Here is a 25,305-nt window from a genome sequence, read left to right as displayed (position 1 = left end):
GATGGTGTAGAGCAACAGTCACCCATGTTAGTAATAACAAGGTCAGGGATGTTGTTGCCCATAGTGGGGGTATGAATTAGTTGGTCCAGGGCATTGGAATTAATGAATTACAGAAAACGTTGGGCAACTGTGTTGGTACTTGACTAGTTTTCCCAGTTAATGGAGGGGTAATTGAAGTCATCCAGTATGAGGGTGTTGGGTTGAACCTTAATATTTTTCAGGGTGCTCAGGAATGTGAAGTGGAAGTCTTGGGATATGGTGAGGTATCTATAGCAGGCTACAACCTGGAATGCAGTCTTACCCAGTGTTAGTTGAACCTGAAGTATCTCTGATACGTTATGTTGGACAACTAGTGTGGAGGTGTGCACATCCTTAATGAATATGTTGACACCTCCTACTATAGGGCTTCGGTCCAAGTTCTGGGGCTGAAATGTTTAGTATGAATTATAGCCTGGTAGTGCAGGAGTCCTCTCCAGAGCCTTGAACCAGGTCTCTGTTACTGTACAAATATTGATGTTCTCCAGTTTAAAGGGGTGCTTCGAGTGAGTGCCTCTTGAGATTTAGACATCTAGCATTGAGTAGCATAACCGTCAGACTACATTTGCTTGTATCTGTTACAGTGGCAATTTTGTTTTCAGGACATTGCCTAAAAAAAGGCACTATAGGGGTGGCAAGAGCCTTGGCCGGTATCCAGAATCCTAGGGTTGACAGATGCAGGCCATCTCTGGCAAAGCATCTATGTTGGTCACTCATGTCATTCCCAGGCAGACAGATACTGGATCCCCTTGGAATGACACCAGAAGCTTAGCCAATTGTTGAAGTCAATCATTTTCTGCTTGTACTGTGGTATCATTCTGGGTGACGGTGGGATGTTACTCAGGGCTAGGGTCATATCTGCCTGGGCTACAAGATCCGAGAACTCCTCCATGTCTCTTTTCCTACATTCCATGGAGGTACGTCTCAGGCCATTCTCACCAACATGGACAATGACAGAGTTATATTTGTACTTATAGTGGAGTGACATGAGTGCATGCGTCATGTGGCAGATCCTGGCTCCTGACAAGCAGCTGACCATTACCTTCTCCTTGTTCAACCTAGTGAGTGGGACATCAGTGTGCCTTACTATGGAGTCACCTATGACTAGTGTATTGGATAAGCTGTTTTACCTTAGGGGCTTTGGTTGAGTGGCACACTGTTTATGTGAGCTATGTGTTTCATGGATTATGCTGGGATGTGGTGGTTGCTTGCATTTCTGCTTTGCAGATCTCTGTTGTTTGGGTAGATTTTTAATGAGAGCCTCTGCAAAGGTGTGTGTGTGTGTGTTTTGTGTTATTGAGGGCAATGTGTTCCATGTGGTGTGGTGCAGGTGTTGACCATCTCCTCTTGACTGGCTATTCCAGTCTTGGCTGGAGAGTGCTTGACTTCCAATCTGGATATATAGATGCATCTCTCACATGTCTGAGTGTTAGGAGGCAGGAGGAGAAGGTTGTCTGTGTACATGAGGGAGTTGCTACATTGCCTCAGGATGCTCAGGTTCACCAGGTTAATAGGAGAAAGTGCAGGGAGCTGACCTTTGGACATGCCTGGAAGGGTGTTCAATCTAGTAAGTACTGATGCTGTTATTCTTTTTCTAATGGAAAGTTTAGTGCTGGTAGCTGTTAATGTGCTACAGAAAATACTCTGATAATTACTGAATGAGTGCTAGCCTTAATAAGTTATATAACTGCAGGAAAGAAGAGAACTAACAAGATCTAAGGGAAAATTTGAAGAGCAGACTTTCTGGCACCGGTAATAGCTTACCCTAGCTTAGCGGTGTTGTGTGTTGCTCAAACCTGCGCAAACATGGGTTTTTAAGGCAGAAAGTTAAAAGGGATAGAAAGCAGCCCAAATGGCCAGTAAGGTACAATTTCAGAGCTGAAACCACTCCTCTAGCGGTAGATAGGCTGCTCAGTGCTACCATTCCTACTGATAAGCAGAAAGGCTTCCCTCTATCACAGAAAGGTCTGGGCAACTCAGAAACTCTAATACAGTCCTGAATTCAGCAAATCTGAAATCTGGGCTATTCTAGCAATAGTAAATGGTGGGAAATGAGCAAACAGATTTTTTTGAGGTTTTGGAAAACAGTCAAAAATACAATTTAAAACAGTAAGTTCACTTTTAAACACAGAAAAGGCTAGCACACGAGTGTGTAGCCAACAACAGTAAATACAACTGAAATAACATAAAATGACTAAATAAAAGTGCAGTAAGCAATATAGGCAAGAAAAAGTAAAATGCAGTGGAAATAAATGCAGTAACTTATAAAACGACTAGATTAAAGTGCGGTAAGCAATTGTAGGCTACAAAAAGCAAACGGAGGTACTTATAATCAATCAAAGTCTCTCCTTCTCCTCTCTGCTGCTGCAATAGTCTGCAGGATGCCAAAATAGGATCCGCTAAGTTAAAACAAGTGCAAAACTCAGCGCAAACATGGTTTTTAAGGTAGAAAGTTAAAAGGGATAGAAAGCAGCCCAAAACAGCCAATAAGGTACAATTTCAGAGCTGGAAACCACTCCTCTAGCGGTAGATAGGCTGCTCAGTGCTTACCACTCCCACTGATAAGCAGAAAGGCTTCCCTCTATCACAGAAAGGTCTGGGCAACTCAGAAACTCTAATACAGTCCTGAATTCAGCAAATCTGAAATCCAGACTTGTCTAGCAAGAGAAAATGCTGGGAAATGAGCAAACAATATTTGTTGAGGTTTTGGCAAACAGTCAAAAATACAATTTAAAACAACAGTAAGTTCACGTTTAAACACAAAAAAGGCTAGCGCACTTGAGTGTGTAGCCCAAAACAGTAAATGCCGTTGAAATAACTTATAAAATTACTAAATAAAAATGCAGTAAGCAATAACATTTCCTACATAACCAAGGTCAATGTGAGTGGAGTGCACTGGATTTGTAACATATGTAACCTCCTACTTGTAGGTAAATGTACTAGTTGGTTGTTTTACCTAACATTTCCTTTACAACTTACTCTGTTGCTGCAATACCACAAAGGACTGCTTACTGGAGCTGTGACAGTACATGAAGTTCCTTTGTTTAACTTTTGTCAAGTTTTTACTGTTTTAAGTACATGTGAACACTATATTTTCATTAATTTTATTCGTGGTTTTTAGTATTATTGTAACTACATCATGACTGAAAATGCCTTACCTGTTAAATAAAAAAAAAAAATAATTAAACAAATACATAAAGGAAAGAAAGTAAATAAAAATGGTGCATGTGGATTTTGTAATTAATGCCATAAAATGTAATATGCAGCTACGGTTAGTTTAGTTATATTTTAAGAAAAGGAACTACACACGAGTTCCTCAGATGAAGCATTATTGAAGAAACACAAATAATTTCTTAAAGTTGCAGTGTGTGTGCGTGAGTTGGGGGGGGGGGGGGTCGTACGCCTCTTTAACATCCAGAAAGATGTGCTTCTCAATTTGTACTTTAAATCATACCTCTCAACCTTTCATCGCCAGAACTGGAAATAAAGCAAACAATAATCAACGAAAAAAACTTTATCCTAATTATAAGACACTATATTACAGACACTGTTAAACTGGTACTATTTACTTAGAATGTTGACAGGGATATCCTGCCGACTGCCGTGAAGTACCATGCATTTCTAAAAACTTGAAAGACGACCGTAAATTAAACTATTACCATTATTTACTGACTGGCATCCACCACTTTTTCTCAAAAATGAAATATTTTTGGAGGAACGGAACTTTTTTTCTTTCTTTTTATGAAACAGAACAAAATTTTTGAGCCAAAATCAGGGACAGTTAAGATCCAAAAGCTATGTCTTCACAATCAGATTTCACCATATTAGCATCCTTTCATTGAGAAAACAATCATTTTCCTGCTATGGAAATTCAGCATATAGACAGAAGACATAGTCTAGAAATAACACTAGGTCCTAATGCTACTCTTGGCAGATCGAAATATTGCTTTACAGAATTTTCTTTAAAGAAAAGTATGTCGAATAACCTCTCAGTCAGTAATCAAATCCTATCACAGTAAAATAAGTTAGTTAAACCCCAATAAACAAAACTGCTAAATTCACACTGAACACATAGATTAGTAATAGTTGTGGGCGATCCAACAACTAAATAACTCATTCTAAACCACTGCAGTTTATCGCTCTCACCGCTCTATAAGTAACAGCAGTCGAGCTCCCTGTATCACACCAACTGTGGGGAAATGTCTAACGTTTGGAACGTCAGAATGCCGGAGTCACGTGATGAGGAGTCGTCGCTAGGTCCTTTCCTGTCAGGGGAACTGGCCACTACCCTAACAGTGAAACTTTTGGCTAAAGGGATACTTTGGTGGTTAATTTATGTCTCATTTATAAATCAAGTCATTTTTCTTTTGCAAGAATAGGCTGGACGTGGTTATAACAATGCAAGTAAACAACTTTTAAGCTTCGGTAAAAGTAAGTAAAGAAGTTTTGTTTGGGGTTTTACAAAGTCCAGATCCAACTCTGCGTGTTCTTTATTTTTTCTACATTAGTAGCGGGCGATTTCTGCGTACTGCGATTGTTTTCCGGATGTATTTTTATTTTGCAAGATATTGCCTTAAGATTTTTAACTCTGCTGGATGACCTGAAATAGGTCTCGGTCATTTTTCTTGCAGATCGATTTGTTACTGATTACGTTTACATTTTTTTGTTGCGTTTCGCCGTGCGATTTCTCTTTTTGAAGCTGACGTAGAAGACTTTTGTGTTTCGAGGTAGGATTGTTTGTTTTGTTTCTGCGGTGCTAAGTAGGGGTACACGTTGTTAAGACAGTGCTGTCTAAAAAGTTGCAGGGCTGCTGCATCCCATTTTATGTATGAATCCGAGATGCTTCGGCAGTCGTTTCCTTTACATTGTTGTTACTGCCACGCTTCTTTACAGAAAAACAGATGGGAGTGAAAGTGCATGTAACTTGGAACTCCGGCAAGAGATCAGATTATTAGCCGTTGATCTGTAGTTATGCCAGTGCTTTTTTTTCCACAGCTCCACTCACCACAGACACAGAAGTATGTTTCCTATCTTGGCTAGCTGTGTGATGAGCCGCAGATGTAAAGACGTGTTTTAAATCTGTGTTTTTCGTTTTAATGCTATAGCCAGTGGAAATGTGAATTGCATCTTGGTTTTTCAGTGCGTGTGTGTTTATTTTGCAAAGACGGCTCTAGTTTGGGGAGTTGCATCTCCTCGGAAAGTATAATAATACGTATCAAGATAGTGATTTGTATTTTCAAAAAAAAGTATTTTAATTCTAGAACGTTAGTTCAAGTGGTGTTAATGCGAACATGCCAACTCAGTCAGCAACATGATTATTTTTTTACAAACCCTAAATAGTAAACTAAAGTTAAGTATAAAATGCATTGCATATGGTTGAGGTTGTATTAGTTTTCTATGTACGTGTGTGTGTGTGTATGTATGTACATACGTGTGCCTTTATATATATTTAGATTTGTAGTAAAAGGAATGAAATGTTTTCCCCATATAAAACCAAGTGGAACTTGAACATAAAACTCCTGTGGCTGTTCTTGTATGAATCACTTGTAGGAGGCAATTTGAAAAAAAGTCGGTGTTTCTTGCCAGTCTGAAAAATGCGTATGTAATGTTGCACTAGCTTTTGACACGTTTATTAGCTAATCCTTTCCAATTATTTTTTATATTTCTTGTAATGTAGAATTTAACTTTAGAAAATAGAGCTAGAAATATAGTATTCTTTTTAGCAGTTATATTAATTTTTAAGTTTTTTTTTTCCATTATGATTTTTCCATAATAATGCATGTTCTTACCCTCCTTTGTAACAGTTGCCATAATAATTGGGCTAACGGGCAGAGCCATGGAACATGTAACAAGTTTGTGTTGCTTGAGGAACACTGCGTATGTTTTACTCCGTTATGGACTACCACTGGCAATTTTTGTTTTGTGCACTACACAATTAAAAACATTTGGAAAAAAATAACAATTTTTTTAACATTTTCAGCCCTAAGTTTTAAGAAAATGTTTTAAGCTTACCCAGGTTGCTTGTTGTATTGCAAAAATATTGTTTTGATAAGAAGTTAAATGCGAATTGTATAAATCATGCCAACCCCATGAAGTAGGATGTTGTCACTGTCATTCTTCTGTAAGTTTTTCACATGTGTATATTTGATAATTTGCTAGAAATTAAATTGCTTGTGATGCTGTTCTTGTTATGCATAGAAAAGTTCTTTAACATAACTGCACTTGGTGTGTTCCATTTAGAAGCGTTAGGAATAATACAGAAAAGAGTAGTAGAGGTGTGGCACTGGATAAAATGGCAGGAGATTGTTTAAGTCTGTAAAATGTGCATGGTGCTTCAGTAGACTGGTGGAGGGGGGAGACAGAGGTAATTTATTGGTTTGCCTGTCCTGGGGGAGTATTGTTATAAGCAGGGATGTCGGTCCTGATAGTGATACTGGGTATTTTGTGTCTTTTAGCTTTTCCCGGCTAGGGGTCGCCACAGCGGAACTCCGGTCCGCTAATGATTGGTAGTTAAATTTTACGTGTCGAGTTACCAGCCCTGACACACAACCTTCAACGAAGGTACGCCCATTCACGCATATCTCCACGCAGAAGACACTGTAGCTGAGAATCGAACCGGACCGTGGCTTACTGTGAGGCGACGATGCTACCGCAGCACCACCACCGCGGGTATACTGATACTGGGTATACATTCCATATTTACAAAATACCAGGGGGCATTTCTTGACGGCCATTGTTGGCAACAACATTCTTGCATCATTTTGCATGTTGGGGCATTGGGAAAGGGAAATGGCTAGGACGTATAAATAATGAAGAAAAAAAAAAGTCCGTATGGCTGCAGGAATGTCACTGCACTGGCACACCTCAGTCTCCTATTTCAGATTAGGTCTGGGGGGTTCAGGAATGACTCTCTGTATTTGGGATGGAGGAGGGGCAACAGTGGCAGCCAGTCGCTTGCTCCACAGGGACTATAAACTTAAAAAGTAATGTCTTTATAGGTAACTACTACCCTATCGGTTTGCAGCCTATTATAAGTTTAGGCAGAGGTCAGAATCAAACCCAGAGCCTTCTGTTTATTAAGTAAAGACCTTAACTATTATGTCAGTTCCTCTTCCTGTATAAAGTGGATATTTAACACATTCCTTTTTGTATGTAGCTTTTGACTAGTCTTTTTATGTTCAGTTTTTGCTTGTCATAGGTACTTTTATTTTCTGTCTTCAAATCATTTGAGGTGTCTGCTAAGTGTAAATACTTAGAATGTACTTGGAACAAGCTATGTCTTTTACAGCCATGCACTTCTTATAGTATCAAAAACCATTCAGAGACGGCAGTTAATTTTTGTAACTCTCCTTAACAGGAAAAGGGTTATAAGTTGTTACTAGTACTGTCACAATTAATGCCTAACAACATTGGCCTGTGTATTGCTAGTTACAGGACCGAGCAAGTACAATCATCACTATAGTATCCTTTTTAAGATGAACTTTGCAGCTGAGAATAGCTAAGCTACAGAGCTTGTAACAACTAAAAAGTATTACCAAAGCATGTAAAATCTCAATCTGTCATACCTGTGGGACATGAACTAGCCTGAGAATTGAGAAAAATTTAAGTAATTTCTTTCGTGATTCCTGGGACTAAGTAAAGAGCAGTTGAGATGACTTGTATTATTTCTGCTCCTAAACAGTTGAATTGACTACATATGGAGCCTAGGAATCTTGTGTGTGTGTGTGTGTATGTATACTGTTCATCCATGGAGGTCAGTACCCACTCTACTATCCCTGACATCTCTTCCACAGATTCTATCTGTAGAGAGTACCTATAGGTTTGAGTAGGGCTGGATAAAATCAATACCGTAGCTGCAAGGGATGGCCTCATTTACACAGGACTGCTGGTAAGGGGAAAAAATGCGGCCAAGATGCCTCTCAAAGGGTTATAACAATGCAGTGTTGGTGCATGATGTAAAAACACTGGTCAGTGCCAGTATTTCTATTTTATTTTCATTTCTGTGGTACTTAAACACAATCCATTATTGTCCCTGAGCTCTTAGCTAAACACCCTGTGCCAGACCAGTTACAACCAGTTCACTTATTCCCAGTAAGTGCAGGTAGGCCTCGGCCAACACAAGATGGTGTAGCAGGAAACACAAGAATCACACTAACAGATCTGGGTACAGCAAAACCTGTAACCAGACTATGCTAAAGGTATTTACTCTGTTTTAGGTTGATTTAACACTGGAACAGATAAACACTTAAATATAACAGTAGAATAGTTCACATTCAAATTCAATTAATTGAACAGTTTAACAGTAAAATAGTGAAAAAAGTACAGTGCAGATTTAATGCAAGTTAATAAAACAGCATAGTTAATCAAATACAAGTCAGAATAAATTGAAAAGTGGCACTTAGTTTTGTAGATTTTATATATATATATATATATATATATATATATATATATATCTGTTGTTGTGTCTTTCGGCTTTTCCTGGTTAGGGGTCGCCACAGCGGAACTCCTGTCCGCTAATGATTGGTAGTTGATTTTTACGTGCCGAGTTACCAGCCCTGACGCACAACCTTAAATGAAGGTATGCCCATACACGCATGTCTCCACGCAGAAGGCGCTCTAGTTGAGAATCGAACAGGACAGCGTCTTACTGTGAGATGAGAATGCTGTATGTATATAATATGTAATATAATATTATTTTTTTATATATATATATGTAAAATTTTCTTTTTTTCATGAAGTTCTCAACTACGTTTTAAAGATTATATCTTGTACAAAGTGCTTGTGTGTATGCATAAATGTCACTACCTAGACTGTAATTATTTTACAGTAACTGATGTCTCACCAATAAAACAAGTTTCTTGTTCTTTGAATTTTCATTAGCATAGAAGTATGAAGTGACATAATGTATTATCCTTTGTTTCCATTGAAAAAACAGCTGTCTGTGGTGAGCTGCTAAACACATGTTCATTAGTATATGGATTGTAGTTCATACATAATGGTAGTTTTATTTTTAAGTCAGGAGAAAAGTTTAATTGTTGGCATTGAAAGGTTTTACCTGAGTACTTAATCAGCCTTGTAAAGCATCACCTGTGACTGGTACAGTTCTCATCCTTTGCTTGGAGGATCATATAATTGGTTTTCAACTAGCTTTTGGACTGCTGTCTCACTTCTGCTGTAGTGTAGAAATACAGAGAGTTGCAGGACTGACATTAGTTGCAAGCTGTTACATTTGTGTCAGCTTTCTGTATCTGGTTGGTTTATGTGTGTTGAATAGAACTGCATTGAGAGGGTTGATTGTAATATAAAATCCAAGAAGGTAAATACCTACCTTCCACTTAAGTCACCATTGATGGGACCATTGCACATCCTTTGACATCAGTATCTGATGAGGGCTTTCCTTTTTTCCTTGGCAGGTGAGCATTTATGTGGATAGTGGTTACATTGTATAGAAAACATGGGGACCGGGCAGAGGGACCAGAATGAAAGGATAGGCATCTGGTGGCATAAAAAAATACGATTAATCACATGCATAATGTGAGTGTCACCTGCAAGTTATCCACATTCTGTGTCTAGCTGTGTTAACATATACATTGACCTTGTGGTTACACTTCAGTGCACCCAGAGCTTTTTCTTTTGTTATAGTACAGAGATCATAGTACAGAGATCATGGTTTGTAATTTTAAGTTGTAAGGCAAGTGGAGAACATGCATGTTAGGATTTTTGTGGAAGACTGGTGCCAGTTAGTGATTATTACAGCTGGGGCAGTTACTGTAGCAGTGACAATCAGGCGGATATCCGTTATCTGATGCTTTTCTTATAGTGATGTTTTCTTCTGATGTATGGGAGTGCACACTTAAGAGGAGCTGTGCCCTAGCATAACATGTAATCTGACTGCAGATTTAGTTAAAACAGCAAGTTACAGTATGGTGTGGCTCTTGTTAGCTTTAGCAGTCTGGTCTGTGCTCTCTAACTTTCATCTGAGTGGGTAAGTCCATATATGTCTGTCCTGTTCATTCCTGTGGTGCAGAATAGTTTGTGGTACTACTTTAATTTTTTGTAAGACGGGGGACATTTTGGTAGGTTTTATTTGGTGTTGGGGATATTGTTGTTGTGGCATCATTGGGACGTTGTTTTACTGAGAGTAAACTTTTTTTTTTTTTTGCATTCTAATCGGATTTTCATCTTGCTTCATTTCTAAATTTGCTGCATCATTGTAATGATAGCTAGTTTCAGTTACTTAAGATTGTTGGAGTGATTCTTTTGTGTTGGATTCTCTCTGTTTTTTTTTTTGTATGTAAACCTGCTATCTTTGTAGTTTTATGCTCTTCTTAAGAGTAGAAATTATTACATTTTTATCAGTGAGATTGTTGAATCATCCATGACTTATCTTGGCCCTTTTATTATATGGCATCTGATGCCATTTGTCTGGGCTGTCACATCCTTGGCAGTTATCTATGTATGTTCTGGTATGACTTGGGAATTATTGAGGGACTGTGAATAGAACACTTTGGGGTTATACATTTGTGTGTGTGTGTGTGTGTGTGTGAGCTGTGCCATGATAGTTACAAAAGGTAAAAAGTACAAGCAAGTAGCTCTTAAGAATATGTTAAGTTTAATGATTAGTGTAGTCTGTGTTTACAAGAGTAGAAAGTGTTGTAGATTTGTTAGCAGCTGTCATTTAAAAAAGGTTTGTAAATGTTGTCCTGCTTTGCAAATAGGACTGTGTTGTAGTATGCTAGTTTTTTTTTGTATGGATTGTTAAGTGGAACAAACTATCTGTACAGAAGTGATTATGTTGAAGGAGGCCTATGGCTTGGATGATATCTGACTCTGAACTTAGAGGTGAATGCATGCAAATGACGTTTGGATAGCAAAGGTTGAGGCACAGGAAATAGCATGTTTTCAGTTTTGATGCCATGATTTTTGACTGCTTTTGGTCTGCTGAAAACTAGTCACAGTGATCATTTTACATGTGCAAATCACTTTTAATGTTCCTAATATATTTTAACCTGCCCTTAGTGTGAAACTTTCTTACTTGTGTTTAAAGTTGTATGAATTACTGCCTTGAAACTGACTAAGCATTATATTTCCACACCTGATTATGTAACCACGGTTAGTAAGATGTGCAAATTTATACCAGCAGCTGACCCCAGAGATGATCTTTTTGTTTCATTGCAAAAAAAAAAAAATCAACTGGCTTCTTATGGGCAGATCACGTTATTAATGGCACATTGATTTTTCAACCGTTTAAATTGGAATACTGCTCTATATTACATGGATTAAACATTTTAATCCTGTACTGTCTTCTGAGATTTGAAAACCAAGATATGATAAAAGTTATAAAACCATAATTTGGAATAGTTAATGGAGACAAGATACTTGGTATATTCTTCTGTTTGGAATAATTTTCACAACAGATTGGGCATGGGGAAAATGTGCTTTTTATTCAAATCCAAATTTCACTTTCAAGTTATACTTTCACTGCTTTGGAGAAAATGATGTCAGACTTTGCATTAAAAATAACTATGTACTTTTTACTTGGTGATGTAAATTCATTGCACCCATCTGTGGATACAATATTGTTTCCTCTCTGTCAAACTCTGTTATGCTTAAGTTGTAGGATTCACACAGGCTTAAAGGAAAATAATTTGGCTCATTGACCAACTGGCTTTTTTTCTTTTGAAAACATGACTTTTTGACCAGTTGTAGGTAGGTAACTCTTACCCTATGTGGACAGCACATTATTATATACATGCATACAGTTACAGGATTGTGATTTGATCTTTGTACCAGTGACTGCTTAATTTGTGATAAGATCACTGTATGCATGCCTGAGACTATTATGGTAAATATTCTGTTCTGTGATAACTAGTTTGTGTGAGTATGTCTGTCTAGATTTGTATTTAGGAATACTTGTAGTTATGAATTTTTTAAAAAAGTCTGTTCATCCTTTATTTTTTCATTCCCAGCTCTTGATGCTGAGAGACCCAAAACAGTTTTTATAACGGCTATGCATCACCATATTTGCCTTTTTGCTTTTTTTGTAAAACATCAGAGCACTAGTAGCCTCCATTAAGTCCAACAACAAATCTGGGGACTGCCTATTTTCTAACTTTGTTGGAACTAACTGGAACAAAGTTACATCACTTACATCAACACCCCTTTTTAAGAAACAACCAAGAACTTTCCTTCTATCCCAGTGGCTATGCCCTTGTACAAATCCTGACTGACCTGCTGTTTCTTTCTTGTCTATCACCTCTATGTCCTTATTATTCTTACCAACTTCCTTTGTACTTTTTCAGTATCACCCTGCAGGTATGTGACTTTTTCTAGTAACAAAAAGTATTTAAACTCTGTCTCGGTTAAATACTTCTGCTCTCCCTTTCCTTGCCAGCTCTGACTCATCTCTTATGCCCTTCTCTGATGGCTTCAGTTAACAACAGACATACCCCTATGTATCTCCTTATTCTACCTCTCCGTAATATCCTGTTGTAATTCTGCTTATTAATGAAGTTTTTAGGCTAAACAAATTGTCAACTTTGTTCTCCATGGAAATATCTTGTATTCTTTCTCACCTGGCTACACCTATTTGTTGCTAATATATTGTTGTTTTTTGCTTCTTTTAGATTCAATTTAACATATTTGGAAATTGAAGTATGTTTTAACTATGTAATTTTGGAGCTTTTTCTCCCCGGGCCTCTACTGAAAATGGACGTATATCCAGTTGACTAGCAAGGTCAACAAATGTAAAATAAATAAAACTTGCATGCAGGTACAGGCACATGAATGGGTCTTCAGTCAAAACAAAGTTGTTTGATGTCCAAGAATTCTACCTGAAGAACGAAGATTGAGGGATGAATTTCTTGACTTTGTTTCAAGAGCACACAACAGAAAGTTGAGACCCGAAACTTGATTTAGCTTTTTTATTATACTTGGAGGACCTTTGGCTGCTCTGTTTTACAAAAAAAGCAAAAAGGCAAATATGGTGATGCATAGCTGCAAATATGGTGATGCATAGCTGTTATAAACTGTTTTGGGTCTCTCAGCATCAAGAGCTGGAAAAGAAAAAATAAAAGGATAACCAGACTTTTTTTAAATATTCATAATGTTTATTTAGAAAACTGATTATAAATAAGAGATAGCTTATGTTTTTTTTGAAGAGTAAACAGTCTTGTTCAGCACAATTTGTTTAATATAGTCATCACTGCTGACTCAACAGTTCAAAGCTTTTAGGAGGAACTGAGCAAAAATCTTGAGTTAAATCAAGAGAACTGCTGAAAGTCTGGAACATCTAAAAGGTAGTTGTATACCCACAGATATTTCAGGCTTGGGCAATAATGCCCTTCTAGTTTGCAAAAATACCAAAACAGTCATTGCCATCATAAATGTCCAAATTGTTTTTAAAATATCTAAACTAGTGCTTGCATTAATATAATTTGGTAGTCTTTTATATGTGTCAGCTACTCTCTGAGAACTAGTTAGTAAATCTCTCATTTTCTATCTACTCTTCTATGTAGGTTGTTTGTTTGGTTTTCTAGTGCGATTTGATAACCCTAAAATTCCCAGAGGTAGTTGTCTTTAAATGCCATGTATACCTGAATAAGGTATCCTGTTAAGTATCTACATGAGACACAGTAGACGTTCAGATATTTTCATTTTTCATAATAACTTAAATGTTAATTTCCATGGATGCCATTGTTGTATTTTTGATGTACAGTTTCCAATTACAAGGTTTCCAAAAAGTTATTCCATACTCTGGTTGAGTCTAATGTAATTTACAAACCATGATTTCATAATTTTTGATTTTCCTTGACTGTATATAGCCTGTAGTTTTATAGCTGTCATTAACTATTTGGTTGTTATGATCAGAAAAACTAAAAACTGGATCTACCCATACACCCAGGTCCTTTAAATGAATAGAGGACAGCGCAGTGGTGCAGCTGTTAAAGTTGTCGCTTCACAGCAAGAGGTTCTCCTGTTCAATTCTCGGCTGGAGTGCCTTCTGTGCGGAGTCTGCATGCCCACCTTGCATTTTTGTGGGTTTTCTCCGGGTGCTTAGGTTTCCTCCAGCATTAAAGACATGCGTCTGGAGCATTTCTCCCTGGGCCTCTGCTGAAAATTGGCTTGTTCCAAGTTGGACTTTCCCAGTAAAACAATTATCAATCAGTCGCTGTATTATATAGCCACCCTTGAGTCTGTTTCCCAAATCTCATATGTTTTCTATTGATGTAATTATCAACATATTATACTTCTGTCCCCAGATGGTCATTTTATTTAAGTTCTTTTGGAGACGTGTCCTTTCTGTAGTGGATGTAATAGTTTTACCCATTTCAGGTCATCTACATATATTTAAAAAGAGATCTGAAAGATACAGCTTAAAATAGTATGGGCCTCTGTGGGACACCTTGACTGTAACGCTGAACTTTACTTGTGGAATTGCTGTATGTTACTTCTTGCCATGTCTTGTTTGTAAGCTATGCAGCTGTCCTTGTTAGCAAGATTAAATCGGTACATAATTGTTTTAATTTATAGATCAGTATTTTATGTTTGACCTAGGCTGAAGTTAAGTCTATGTAAATTATATCACAGCATATTTTTGTCATGTGTAGCTGTTATCATCATGTTACATGTGATTTATAAATCTATATTCAACATATGCATGCTGAAATATGGTTTCAAGGCCCAACCTTTCTAATTTGACAGTAATTTATCCACAGTAACCTACTCCATTACTTTTCCTCAACAAGAAAATTATGGTATTTTATGAGTCTGTCTTTTTCCAAATTCCTTTACCTTTAAAGATAGGTTTAACAAGTGCATGTGTCCAGTCTTGAGGAATTTCCCCATATTTAAATGGCCTAGTGAATAAGTAACACAGACTGGTACTGTAAGTTCATGCTGAAGTGTTCTCAGGTCGTTATTACTAATTACGTGTCCATGTGCTTTGTTTGGGTCTAGTTTATGTAGTTATTTTTAGGTATAATCTAATTTCATTTCAGTATCTGATGTTACTAGGATAATTAATCACCCCTTTATGGAACCAAGCTGTTTTGCATAAGATTTTATAAATGTGTCTATAATCTGTGGTGTTTGAGAATAAATTTAGAATCTACACACAGCTTATCGATTTGTATGTCTTTACTTCTACCGTCCTTATGTAATTATAAAAAGTTTACTTATTGTGCTCAATATTTTTATGTAAATTTTCTTGATCTGGTTTCATTCTATGCTTACCTTGAATGTCCAGTTTATTTATTTTAGTTTTCAAAGTTGTAGTTCAACCTCATTTTCATTTCTTGTATAATTTATTTTTCCTCTTTGTTAAGTATCTTATTTTTATAGAATTATTTTCTCCGGACATTTGTATGGCTAGATCCTGATGTTAAACATCTCCCTTTTTTTTTCATAACTTGCCACGTTCCATTTTTTCCACTGAGTGCATCACTCTAGTAATTTTATGTAGTGACAGTTTTGCTTACATATAGTCTGTTATTAATGATCCCGCGGTGGTGGTGCTGCGGTAGCGTTGTCGCCTCACAGTAAGACGCTGCCTGGTTCGATTCTCAGCTAGAGCGTCTTCTGCGTGGATACATGCATGAATGGGCGTACTTTCGTTGAAGGTTGTGCGTCAGGGCTGGTAACTTGGCACGTAAAAATCAACTACCAATCATTGGTGGACCAGAGTTCTGCTGTGGCGACCCCTAACCAGGAAAAGCCGAAAGACACAACAACATAGTCTGTTATTAATCTTCTGAGTATTGGTTTAGATTTCCATTTGGCAGAGTTAGTTTCATGAGTATGTACTAGGCTAATGACCACAATGGCCTTTTTAAGCCTAGCCATGCATCTCCAATCTCTGACAAGTTCTGGTACCCTTTATAGGTGTAGGCTGGGGCCTGGGAGATGAACCATTTACAGGTTCCCTGTGTCTATTAGAGACAAAGGTGCCAAATCAGGGATGGGATGAATTTCCTGTTCCCCGTCCAGTTGTCCAAGTTTCACTTAAACTGGGTTAGGAAGGAACTTTTTGCTTCACGTGGATGGGTTAGGAAGGAACTTTTTGCTTCACGTGGATGGGGAGCCTGTTCCAGAGAAGCGGGTACTATGGGATACATACCTGTCTCTCCATCAAGTCCTGTTTATGTCACAGGCAAGGTGCAAGTCTTTAGAATGGGTAATTATGGTGCTGTTTTGTTTTGCGGATATGCAGGATGTCCATCTGGGTGGGGGTCAGACAGTACCCTGTATGCCAGGCATAAACCTCCCCTCAACAGTCTGTGGGAGACAGAATATAGGGATAGAGTCTTGAGGCTGTTTGCATAGGACATGTTAATTAGGCCGTATATTCTTTTAGTGAGAAGACTCTGTGGACATTCCAATTGTTGGATGTGCCTTGCTGGGTACATAACCAAAGGGGTCATTTTACTAAATGATGGGTCTGATGAATGCCAAATACAGTGAAATAGTGATCTCCTTGGACCTAGATGGTATACATTTGTGTATAAGTTGCACAGTGTAGAATTATTTTATCACTACTGTAGACGCTTCAAATGCTAGATTACTGTCTGTGGGTCTCCCCAAATTCCTAACTACTGAGTAATTTCTTAGGAGTGTGTTGTCAGTATGATAGTTACTAGGGGAGATGCCTTTCTAGAAGATACTATTATGCATTTGTTGGCACTTGGTTTTAGACCATTGCTGTGACATCAGTTATTTGTCTGATTCATGACTGCTCCTAATTTGCAATCATCTACAAATTTAGTCAGCCAGAGGTCATTGACATTAGCCTTCACGTCAGAGAAGTTAATGCCAAAAAAGTATCAGTTGTAGGACTGAGCCCTAAGGGGCTTCGCTTGTGACTTGTCTCTTTTTGTAGAGGTGGATTCCCCAATTCTAAGTTCCTGGGTCCTGTCTGTGAGCTATCTGGCTAGTTAATTATTATTTAAATGTTGGAAAGTGTATGGATGTTATTTCTGATTAAGTTCATGGTTATTAAATTGGACGAAAGCGCGTTAAATAAGGTTGTGGCATTTTTTCTTCAGACCCAGTACTGGCAGTAATTTTACTTGGTTCTTTGTGGTGTTTGTGAACTATATCTACTTGTTTTGACTTGCATACAAATTTGATTTAAGGACAGACTAAAAAATGGATCTAGTCCTTAACCCGGACTGCCTGTACTTGGATATTGTCTAAGGCCAAGAACATTGCTTCAGTGGGCCCAAAACGGAGCATTAAGGACCTATTCCCTAGTGATAGTAGGGAGAGTTATATTTGCAGGTATTTCTTGCGGGAAAGTTGAGGGAGGGAGAGAGAGAAGTGAAGTTGAAGATGAATTTGTCGGACAGTAGGTTTGCTATATGTTCTGCCTCAGTATAGGTGGCTTCATTAACGGTGAGCTGTTATTTAGGGCACACAAATGACATAGATAAAAAATTCATGCCAGTGTGAATTGAAATGTGCGCAGTTACTGCTGTCTGTGTCACTCACTCGCTCTCTCTCACACACACACACACACACACACACACACACACACACACACACACACAAAACAGAAAAAAAGAAGGTATGTACTCGCCATAACATTCCCTCTGTCGTCCATTTTCATTCTCCCTCAACTGTTTGGTTTGGACCTGACTCTTGGATCCAACTGTGCTGCTACCTGCAGGTCGTGGAACACAAAACTCTCAAGCTCCTCTCTCACCCACAGTTTAGCAGTAGTTTGCTTGTAGCTGCCATTTTTTTTTTTATCATTATGAGATTTACAGATCCTAAAGCTGTGGCTGGTTTCCCCATGCATGTGACTCCTAGTAGGGAACTTCTTTGTCTGTGCTTTCCTTAGTGTTAGACTTATAATCAAGAATGTTGGTCTGTATAGTTGATTTTGTTGAGGTTCGCTATACAGATCTTGCTTTAACAAGATTATTTGTGTCATTTTCAGAACCTTACCATTTTGTTCCATGTATGGTGTTGTATTCAGACTTGGTGACATTCTCTTTATTTTTCACTGTACCATTTGTTATGAGTCTTGGTGGCTGTATAGTTTTACATAAGTAGTAAGGGATGAGAGAATGTGAGCATAGAAACTTTTCAGGCTGGCCATAGAAAATAAATCTTGTGTGGCTGTGGTTTTAGCTAAGCACTAGCTGTTTCTAATATGTAGCTAGAAACCAGCCTGGAGATTACCCTTTTCATGAAGAAATAGTAACTGCTTATATTTGTATCGATACTCATTTCTTTCATTCTTTCATTTTTGAAGTGGCTCCATTTATTTTTGATGGTTACTATCCTTTTAATATTCTGTTCAAATTGTATCCCAATCTGTGGGTAAAAATTGTGCAACTTGCACATTATTTATCATCAAATTATAAACAAAAGCCCTTTTCAGACTGATTTTACGATGTAAATTCATGGAGATAAATAGTACACTTTTGTGTGAAGAACATTTACTCTTAATTTTTTCATATTAACTTGCAGTGAGAAAACTAGCCCACTGCTAGTTTTGATGTGCTTGAACCACCGTCTCCCAGTGCACGCATTGTTACGCTGATTTCTTTACTGCTGGAAGGAGTATACAGTAGAGATGTCTTCTGTCATTCAGATTCCTTAGAAAGTAGTACTATACTAGGAAAATTTGATTCAGTAGAAACAGATGCTGCTACTTTGAAGATTTAAAGTAAAATACTGTGTCTAAACAAGTAGAATGAAGCAAACAGCAGAAAAAACAAGATGTTAAATTCCCTGTGACTTTGGGGTTCTTTTTCTTTTGGTGCTTATTGTTTTGTACTTAAGGATGCATGGATGTGTTTTACTTCCCTGTACCATCTTACTTGTGTGGCAACCCTAACCTTTCCTCTGCTTATTATCCCACCGTTCACATTGCCTTACCGAAAACCCTTTAGATAACAATGCCAGCTCACAAAGAGAGACGCACAACATTCAGACCGTCACCTTACTCTAACCCTAAACCAGTACCACTCGCATCCTGTAACAAACACAAAAACACCAAATCTATCACTTTCCCAGGTCCTAAATCTAATTAGCAAATAGTCTCTCTCTCTCTCTCTCTCTCTCTCTCTCTCTCTCTCTCTCTCTCTCTCTCTCTCTCTCTCTCTGTGTCTCTCTCTCTCTCTCTCTCTCTCTCTCTCTCTCTCTCTGTGTGTCTCTCTCTCTCTCTCTCTCTCTCTCTCTCTCTCTCTCTGTGTCTCTCTCTCTCTCTCTCTCTCTGTCTCTCTCTCTCTCTCTCTCTCTGTGTCTCTCTCTCTCTCTCTCTCTGTCTCTCTCTCTCTGTCTCTCACGCGCGCACACACACACACTTTCAGCTAATGCTGAAGCTTTTTTCTGTATTTACAAGCCCCAATACTCACTGTGGTGTGCGAGCAGTGCTTATGCAGAAAGACTGTGCAAGCTGACTATTTGCTGAAATTGACTTTTGATTTAAAGTGACAGCAGTATGCTCTGTCGACAGGGTGTGCAATCAGCAGGATGATATGCCATAATACATCACAGCCCCCAACAAAATGGGACTAATCCAGGAGTAATCAGGGACACTTTTAAAATATTAGTACTATTAACTTAAGACATTGGCAGAAAAGTAGAAAATGAATTAATTTACATTTTCTGAAGTAAAATTTTAAAAGAAGTTTAACTGTAATTATTGTCAGTGTTAAGTGTAATTCACCATCTTTTCTCCAACTGTCACAAGATTTGGGAGAGATGAAGAGAGACAGAGCTGCAATTTGAGTCAAAATCGGGGGCAGTTGAGAGGTATGCTGTACATACACACATACATGCATAGAGAGAATGAATGACTTTGTTTGCCCTTGTGTATACTTGCATGTAAAGGGTGACGTAAGCTAAGCCGATTTTGGTTACAAGATTGATTAAACAGAACTTAAATTCTCCATTTGGTAATCCCTTTATTTCTGTGCATTAGAGGCATGTTGATATGCCAGCCTACTAGTACTTAAAAATTTAATGTCTACATATATATTAGAGTTTTTAAGTAAGAGAATGGGATGCACTATGTATTTCTACTGAAGGAGCAAAAAATAAATTAAAAATTGCATGGCATCTGCATCTTTCTTTGACATTAATATTTTGGTACTTGCATATTATCGCAATCGCATGGGAGGGCATGCAGACTCCACACAGAAGGCACTCCTCGGCTGGATTGCCTTCCGTGTGGAGTCTGCATGTCTTCCCCACGGTTGGTTGGGCATACGAAAGACATGCGTAAATGAGCGTGCCTTCGTTGAAGGTTGAACGTCGTGCTGGCACCTCGGCGTTCATGAAAATCTACTGCCAATCATTAGCGGACCGGAGTTCTGCAGTGGCGACACTTAACCGGGAAAAGCCGAAAGTCAAACAACAACATTTGCAATGCCCTACAATTCCAAATGTTTTCGAAAGTACTTTATTTGTAAGTAGAAAGGGTTGTCTAAACTTGAAATTAGTATTGTAGGACAGTGGTTGTAAAACAGACAGGAATAAGAATTTAAAAATGCAAGCAGGAGTTGTCAAGCAACTGCAAGCAGACAATAGTTTGCATAATTTGAGTTTTTAAAAACGAGCCTACAACCATTTGTTGTCAGCAGCTGCCAACGGTGATGAGGTCACACAACTTACAACCATAGTGATACATGGGAACTGCCATCCTGCATGTGTTTCACTTCTTTGTTGTCCTCCTTAGGCTTTTCTCCTACTTATGAGTTCAAAGTACTACTTTCTGAACACTTGATGTAAAGCTGTAATGGACGGTGATCATGAGTATCACTTTGCTGTATTTTTCACAGGCGGACCATGCTCCAAACTTAGGGATCATTTTCACTTTGTGAACACTGAAATCATTCTCCACGGGGAAACTGGAGTATGAAACTGATCAACTGATGTTAAAGCAGCTGTTCCTCATCACTTTCCAATAGCAGAAAGAATGATTCCATATTTCATGCTAATATGCACAGGGTGACTTGCACGCAAGCAGGTTGCGATAACAACATGTAACCAAGTATCTTCACCCCCCACAAATACAGGGACAGATGTCTTATTTTTCCTGAAATAAACATATGTAAAAACTGTCCTGTTGTTCATTTCATTCTTCCAACATGTAAATGAGAACAAATGTTTTGGAGCGAAAACATTAGGAATTGTAGGACGTCACAAATGTGGTTGTGATAATATGCAAGTACCAATATTTTTTCACCTCTGTAGATGTCTTTTTTGCACTTAATTTCGAAAACATCGTTTCCTTTTTGTTTAATATGTGCAGTTCTGTTGAGCACTTAAATTATACTAGAAATAGATTTGTAAAGTCCTGCTATTGCTTGGGCACAGTTGATGTTAAATTCGGTTATTTTAAAATAACAATGCCAAGCATGGAATTTTTAAGCTCGTGTAACTGTTAACACACTTCTGGTTATTTGAAATGTAATACAAGATGCAGTTCATGAAATTAGGTAGTAGAAGTATGAATTTGTAGAGCTCGGCAAGGTTTGTTTTTTTTATGGTATTTCATAACCTTTGACACTGCTGAAATGTAATGCATTTGTAGCATTTTTCTTCATTGCACTGTACTCAGATTTCTTTGCTTCTTTAATAAATATATACAACTCTAACGGTGTACTTGGAGCCTGTTAAGAGCATTTTACCTGCAATTCCTTAGGTATGTTTGAGTCATTGTTATGCATTTTGCTGTACATCAGCATCCATTGCTAAATGCTGTATTGCTGTAATTAGGCAAGTAATGTCCAGATACTGTCACATTGATTCTCAAGAGGAAGTAATCTGGAAGACTGTGTTGAACATCTGTTTCGTTTGTTGGAAATACTTTTAAGTTATTGAATTACTTTTTTTCCAGTTTTTTTTACTGTTCACTTTTTAAAGTTTCATTGTATTAAATGTCTCTTGAAATATTGTAAAAACTAAAATTTAGCTGCTGTGAATTTGTGGTTGTGTTGGAAGTAGAACAAGTCAACTGAAAATTCTTAGAATTTTGTATAAAACAAAGTTACACATGCACAAAAATTATACTATGGTTGGGATTCAAGAGGCAGTTATGGTTGGGTGCATTGCACAGTGGTATATCATGATTTATAAAAACTGGGTTTACTAAACCTAAGCAACTTGTGACTTTTTAAGAAACTGTTTATGCTCCGCACTATTTAGCGAGTGTACATGTAGATAATTTCCCAGAATTGGATGTGCTGAACTGTTCTTCAGATGGCTGGGCATTTTGTCACTATTTGGTGTACTGATACTTAAGCAATTTTACAAAAAGTACATTTTATCTGAGCTAATGTATCTGTTCATGGCAGTTATGGTATTTTCTCACACGCACTCACACGTCATGATATTATTATATGTATTTAAAGGTCCTGTCTTGCTGTCTTGGAAACTGCTTGACAGATGCTATACTTTTCCTGGTGTTTATGCAGGAGTGATGGCTTAAGTCAGCCAAAGTTTGGCTGTGTTTGGGTATCTTGCAGCCAAGCATGGCATTCAGCACCGCCTTACGGTTTATGATCCTTTAGAGCTTTGTTTTGAATCCCTTTTGTTAAGCTGAGGGGAAACATTGAAGTTCAATTCTCCTAGGTTCCAGTGCAGAGCTCCTGAATTTCATCCCTTCAGTCATGCTGATGGCAGTGTGCCAGTGTGAAAGATTGCTTTTTTGTCCATGGATTTGCCTGCATTAAAGATAATCTAAAGCTGGCTTTAACTGTCAGAAATACTACATAAGTAACTAACCACTTTCTTTCGTGTGTGCCCCATTTCTGACTTGAGGGGGTTACAAAAATTTTCTGAACATGCATCTGTAATGATTGTCCTTGCTCTAATACTAACTAAAATTTGATTCTTAGCAAGAAACCATAGCTTAGAATACGATGAATTTGTGTAACAAGATGAACCTTTTTTTAATATGTAGCATTAAGAAGACATTCCTGAGAAAGTAAAATGGAACTAAAATGCTTGTGTATATGTTATTTATTATTAGCATAAGAATTTAGGACTTTTTTAGATCTTTAATGCTGTGAAGGAAGGGAAAAGAAAGGAGCGAAGTACAGGAAGAGATGTGCGGGGTAGTGTAATCAAACTGTTATACATTGCTTAGGAATATGAACACTTCCTTGCCCCCTTAACCTTCTAACTGTGTAAAGTAATAGTGGATTGTGTCTTAACACCCAAATAAGCCATTTTCTAATATTTGGCTGGAAGGGCATTGTGAAATCTAAGTATGGTGTTAATTATTTTTGGTAGAATGTAGTTTAGCTAGTCATTTGAGCATTTTCTGTTTACAACCCTGGCTTAGTCTCAGACTTGAGGAATGATAGTTATACAAAATGAAGGATACAAACTGAGAAAAAACATTACAGTGTAATGAATGGAGTTCATAAGTGACAAGTAAACAGTCAGCTTCTCTTAAAGGAAGCACTGACTGTTATAATAGCCGCAGGCCACAGTCTCACTTTGCCGTTGGGTACTATTTACAGTTTAAGAGAAGGGAAGGAAAATATTGTTTACATGTTTACAAAGTTAGTTTCAGTATTAATGCAGGCATTTGTTGGTTAAGGTAAAGTTATATCTTTGAGGATAGAGATTTTAACCTTTGTCAGTGAAGCAGGCATTTCTTACTGAACCATCTGATGTTCTCTTAATTCAGTGTAAGCGGTTCATTATCTAAAGTAATGGTGGAGATGGTTGTAGATGTTCATCGTGTTACCCTGCTGCAGTCATCACACTTGGGTTATCCTGTCGACAGACGGTCCCGCAGTCGGCCGGATTTCCAAAGTCTTGGTCCGACGTTGGTTGCTGTCGCCTCATCCCTGATGTCAGAGCGCCAGGGGTACGTATATATTGCAACCAACGCCATTTTCTCCAGTATTTCTTGCCGCGCGGTGCCCGAAGCAGAAGCAGTTCGCAAGTGCCGGTCGTCCGACTCCTGAGATTTTCGAATTCGAGTTTCAGACCGAAGTCTTCTATAAAGCTAAGTACCCCGTTGGGGAAACTTTTTCTTGCCTCAGACCGATGTCAGAAAAAGTTAACAATTGTATTTTCTTGTGGGAAGCAAATACCTCCTAAGGATTTTCATTCTTATTGTATACCCTGCCTAGGCCCTGATCACGACGTCACTTCTTGTCGTTTTTGTGCTAGATTTAATAAACGTACTATTAAAAGACAATTTGATTTCGCACGACACTTTTTTGGCAGAAAATTTAATTATAACATGCCGTCGGAGCTACCGACTACCGGCGTGCACAAAAAGCACAGGGATAAGGATTGACAGCCCAGGCCTAAGCCTGATTTCCGACGCCTCTGTTGATCCGGTTCTCCGGTTATCAGTGAGGCTCCGCAGCCTCTGACTACCGCAGTTGAGGAACCCGAGACCGCTACGGATATTTTGACGGAATGTACTAGGCCGACGCAGCCTTTTACTTCAGACCCTACCGACGACTTACCTTCCAAGGATGCCGGTACTTCTGTAACACCTTCGCCTTCTGAAGGCGTTTTCAGACCGACGATTCTTAGTCAAAACGTTTTCAAAATCGATGACTCCTTCCAAATCGAAAAAGGCTTCACTTCAGTCTCCTGTTCAAGGCCCTATGCCTAAGAATCAGATGCTCAAGATGCCTGAAGATCTGATTTCTCTTATCAGGGGTTCCCAGCCTCCTCCTGACAAAAGGCCTAGACAAGAGGAAGAATCTGCTTCCTCTGAACAACTGTCTATTTCTTCGGATTCCTCTGAAGACCAAGACTATTCCTTCTCTTCTTATGAAGATTCTGATGCTGAGGACTCAATTCCCTCAGCTTCCCCTCCAGAGGATTACTCTTTTGGGGAAACTTTACATACTATGAGGGAACATTTTCACTGGGAAGGTCAGGATTACTCTGATTCCAAGAAAAGGCTCAGAGAGTTTCTTTTACTCCCCCAACTCAGACCTCTAGCTATTCCTCCTGTTTTGGACATTGTGGGTGATGTTTATTTAGAATCCAGTTTCAACCCTGACTCTCTGCCTCCTGCCCCGGCTAAGCCTGACAGATACTACTACAGAGTACCTGATTCCCATAAATTCCTTTACAAAAGCCCAGTAGCTGTCCCATAAATTCCTTTTACAGAAGCCCAGTAGCTGGCCCAGTAGCTGACCCAGAGACTATCTCCCAGGGTCCCAAGGGGGCTACGGCTTCCATGGCTAAAAATCCAGTACCTTCTGAAAGGGATTCAAGAGCACTAGACAGATGGGGAAAAAGGTTTACACCTCAGCCACTTTAGCTATGAGA

At 38.4% G+C, this 25,305-nt stretch overlaps 1 protein-coding gene across 2 annotated transcripts in view; it reads left to right on the top strand.

Moving 5' to 3' along the window:
• The first annotated feature begins 4,274 nt into the window (after window positions 1-4,274).
• Window positions 4,275-25,305, top strand: part of AMOT (angiomotin) — a 1,515,905-nt gene continuing 1,494,874 nt past the window's right edge. For both annotated transcript variants that reach the window (XM_044053958.1, XM_044053957.1), the window contains exon 1: window positions 4,275-4,467. The gene's annotated coding sequence lies outside the window, so the exon portion shown is untranslated. The remainder of the gene's footprint in view (window positions 4,468-25,305) is intronic.

Source organism: Protopterus annectens, chromosome 13.part0, assembly GCF_019279795.1.
Source record: "Protopterus annectens isolate FY-2018-M chromosome 13.part0, PAN1.0, whole genome shotgun sequence".
Classification (NCBI taxonomy): domain Eukaryota; kingdom Metazoa; phylum Chordata; order Ceratodontiformes; family Protopteridae; genus Protopterus; species Protopterus annectens.
The sequence above is the reverse complement of the archived record's forward strand: the minus strand, read 5'-3'. Positions and strand labels throughout refer to the sequence as shown.